Source organism: Monodelphis domestica, chromosome 7 (genome assembly GCF_027887165.1).
Source record: "Monodelphis domestica isolate mMonDom1 chromosome 7, mMonDom1.pri, whole genome shotgun sequence".
NCBI lineage: Eukaryota > Metazoa > Chordata > Mammalia > Didelphimorphia > Didelphidae > Monodelphis > Monodelphis domestica.
In genome coordinates, this window is record NC_077233.1 from 65,402,973 (window position 1) to 65,407,139 (window position 4,167).

Genomic DNA, 4,167 nt, shown 5'->3' on the forward strand with positions numbered 1-4,167 from the left:
CCTTGCTCCATTTTCAGTGGGTTGGTATGAGAAAGGGAAGGGGTTGGTAAACTGAGGGGTTGGGGTTGTTGTCCCATAGTGCCAGAAGGATGAAAGGTAGGAGCAGTATGGGAAATGAATTGGGCAGGGTAGGAAGGAGGGGCAAAGGAAACAGTAGCTGGGGGAAAGGATGCAGAGGGGTTGGGGCAGGAGGCATGGGCAGGGTGTGAACTTAAGGTGGAGGGGGTGGGGTAGGAGGCATGGGCAGGGTGTGAAGTTAGGGTGGAGGGGGTGAGGTGGTCAGTATGAGGGGGATGAGTTGGGTAGTAGTAAGTTGGGTGTGGGAGGGGATGATTTCATTGTTTTTTATAAAAGCTATGATCTTCCCCAAACTTTCCTCTAAAACTCAAGCTGAGTATTTAGTTCCGTCTTTTGTTGAGTAGTAAAAATAACAGTCGGTTGGTTTGACCTGGAAATGGGTTTTTCAAGGGGAGACTGACATGAGTCTCCTATCTGATTCTCTAGCTTATGTATGTTATTTTCCAGTTTTCTCGTAAAGGAAAATAGATACAATAATACAGCTTCAAAAATTAAAATCCCAACCAGGAGTATGGTGGAGTATAACCACTTCCATGCATTCTCTGGGTTTATGAAATAGACAAAGAACAATTTGTCCAATTTTGGTCATTTTACTGAAAAGCCAGTTGTTAATTAAGTTGTGTGCTGGCTGTAGCCACATTTTTTAGGTGTGTGGGTGTGGTCCTTTGTAAAGTTTCAATTCAATTAATTCTTTTGTGTGAAAAGATCAGAACAAGACCAGGCTAAAACTTAATACAATCACTCTCTCTAGTAGGGCTTCGTTCTCCAGGTTTTTCTCACAGCTACTTAAGACCGCAATCAGTTAGTATCACCAGTGTGGGTTGGCTAATTGGGTTGTTTGTTCTCTAAGGCAAGGGAGATTTAGAAACAATTCACCCAGCTAGGACCTTAGGGCTCTGTTGCTAAGATTAAAACAGCTGTGTTCTAATTTAAGGAGGGAGAAGAAAAAAAACAAATTTGAACTTACCTGTACAGCTGATCAAAATAAGATATTAAAAGCTGACTTAGGTATAGTCACAGTAAATAAAAAGTTTAGGAAAGTTAAGAAGATTGAGAATATTTCATCACAACCAATGTGGTCAGCCAAATGATATATTAAAATTAATTGTTGTATGGGAATCTGAATATTTACATACGTAGTCACCAGGGATTTAGTTTCTAAATTCCAAAATGAATTACTAAAATAAATGGAATTTATGGTACTTTATATTTTTACGAGAGAGAGAGAGAGAGAGAGAGAGAGAGAGAGAGAGAGAGAGAGAGAGAACAAGAGAGAGAGAGAACAAGAGAGAGAAAACTCTGACTTCTGCTGATATCAGTTAGAATTTCTAAGCCCTAGTCAGGGGAAGAGAGTCTCAAGAAGTCTAAACCCTCCCCTTCCCCTTTTTACTTCTTCAGCACCAACTCATTTCCCAGTTTCTTGCAATCTGGCTTCTGAACCCCTAATCACTGGAAACTGCCATGCTACAAGTGAAAAGAGTTCTGAACTTTCTCACAAGTTTGAACCCTGACTTTGCTCTGTGACCTAAGTTTCTTTCTCTAAAAATGAAAGAATTAGTCTAGATGACCTTTGAGATCTCTTCCAGCTTTAGATGTCATAAAGTTACCAACCATCTCTTTTTAAAAAATTAAAAAAAAACTTTTACCTTTCATCTTAGAATTAATACTGTTTATTGGTTCCAAGGTCAAAGAGTGGTAAGGGCTAAGCAAAGGGGGTTTAGTGACTTGCTCAAGGTCTAAGAACCAGGAAGTATCTGAGGCCAGATTTGAACCCAGGACCTCTTATCTCCCGGCCTCAATTCATTGAGTCATCTAACTGCCCTCCCAACAATCTCTTAACTGCTAAACATCTTGGACTTTTCTCATCCTACTTGACTTCTCTTAAAATTCTGATTCTGTTTGTCACCTCTTCCCGGATAGACTCTCCTTTTATCTTGTCCTGAATTATTTCTCTTTTTCTCTTCTATTATTATGCATCTCTTATCCCCTTAATGAAGGCATTTTTGAGAGATTTGTCCTAGGTCCTCTTCTTTTCCCTCTCCATTCTTTCTAAGGGATCATATCAATTCCCTTGAGTTCAATTATTATATCTATGAACCTGACTTCCTCATCTGTATCTTCAGCCCCAATCTTTTTGCAAAAGTCTAGTTATGCATCGTGAACTTCCTGTCCCATTGGAATTTCAAGCTCAGAATGTTCAAAACAAAGTTATTATCATTCACCACAAACCTTTCATTTCTGTAAATTTCCCTGTTTCTTTGAGGGACCACCATCTTTTATTCTTTTGCCAAAGTGATCTTCTTAAAGTTCAGATCTGGCTATGTCATTCCTTTATTCAATAAACTTTAATGGCTCTTTATCAAAGAGAAAATCCTCAGTTCTGTCCACAGTTCTGTCCCTTTTTAACCTGCCCCTCCTTACATCTTATCTTCACTACTCTGAAATTAAGGGACACAAGTGGCCTCTTTGCTATTCCTCATACAAGACACTGCATCTCCCAATTTTGAGCATTTTATTTGACTGTCCCTCATGCCTAGAATTCTTTCCCTCATCATCTCTATCTCCTTGGCTTCCTTTAAGTCCCAGCTAAAATTTCATCTTCTACAATAAACCTTATCCACTCTTCCCAAATTCTAGAGCTTTTCTTCTGCTGATTATCTCTAATTTACCCTGTATATATCTTGTTTGTACACAGTTGTCTATGTGTTGCTTCCCTCACTAGACTGTGAGTGCAATCTGCGACTTGCCTTTCTTTGTATTTCTAGAGTTTAGCGTAGTGCCTGTTACTATCACTGTGAATTTACTCCACCCTACTTAGTCTAACAAAACGGGAATATCTACACCCTTACTTAAGGATTAAGTATTTAGGAGGAAGGCCTATGACAGACATGGGCTAGCAAATGACAAATCAGAAACAACTGACAGACTCCTGGGCTGTCCTAAGTCAAGCTTAAGCTACCATTGGTACATGTGAGATGCAGTAAGTGATGCAAAAACAGTTATATATTTGGCGTGACTTCCTCTCTCCGGTCTCTTTGTGTGGAGAGGTGACTGGTGGCAGTATGCTGAGCGTCTTGGTGTCTTGGCATCTTGGCATGGTTGCAGCTAATTGTCCGGGTTTGGCGGTGAGCTTCCTTGATACAATACTGGGAGAAGCTTAGTAACCTAGATCATGTCAGGCTTCCTCTCTGAGCTCTCTTGGAGTTTAGGCTGATTCCTTTATCCTTTACCTTCCAAAACACCATCTTCTTAGGAAGCCCCTAATCTTCTGAGAAGACCTTGTGGCGGAAGTCTTTGAACTCCCCCTGGCATAGGCTAGGCAGGAGAAATCCTATATCCTTTCCCTCTCTCTTCTTCTTAATTCCTTCCTTCTATATTAATTAAACCACCATAAAATTTTAAAACTGACTTGGGTATTTTATTTGGTATATTCTTTGGTGACCAATTAAATTTAGATTAAGTCACAACCCTAAAATTTCCCCTTACACACCACCACCATCATCACTAATATATATGTGCTAGGCAATGTGCTAACTGCTTTACAATTATTACTGCATTTGATCCTCACAACAACCCTTCAAGGTGCTGTTTATTATCTGCATTTTTAGATGAAGGCAAACAGAAGTTAAGTGACTTGCTCAAGGTCTGAGATCAGATTTGGACTCAGGTCTTCATGATTTTAGGTCCAATGCTCTATCCACTACAGCATAAGATAGTAGATTTTTATTAAATATTTATTGACCCCTGAGCCATTTTTGACCTGCCCCCCTCTCTTTTATCCTTAGACAATATCCAAACAATTATAAAATGTTATTGATTCTACTTCCACAACTACTCCAGCATCACTTCATCCCTGTTTTTCTAGTCACAAAGCCATCAATAAGGGGGCACAGTGACTAGAGCAAGGGTATGGAGTTAGTCCTGGGTTGAAATAGCACCTCAGACACTAGCTATGTGACTAGAAAGTCACTTAACCCCAATTTCTTCAACTCTAAAATGGAGATAACAGCCCCTACCTCATAGGGGTATTGCATAGATTAATGGAAATCATATTTTGTAAATCACTTAGCATAGTGATTGGCATGTGGT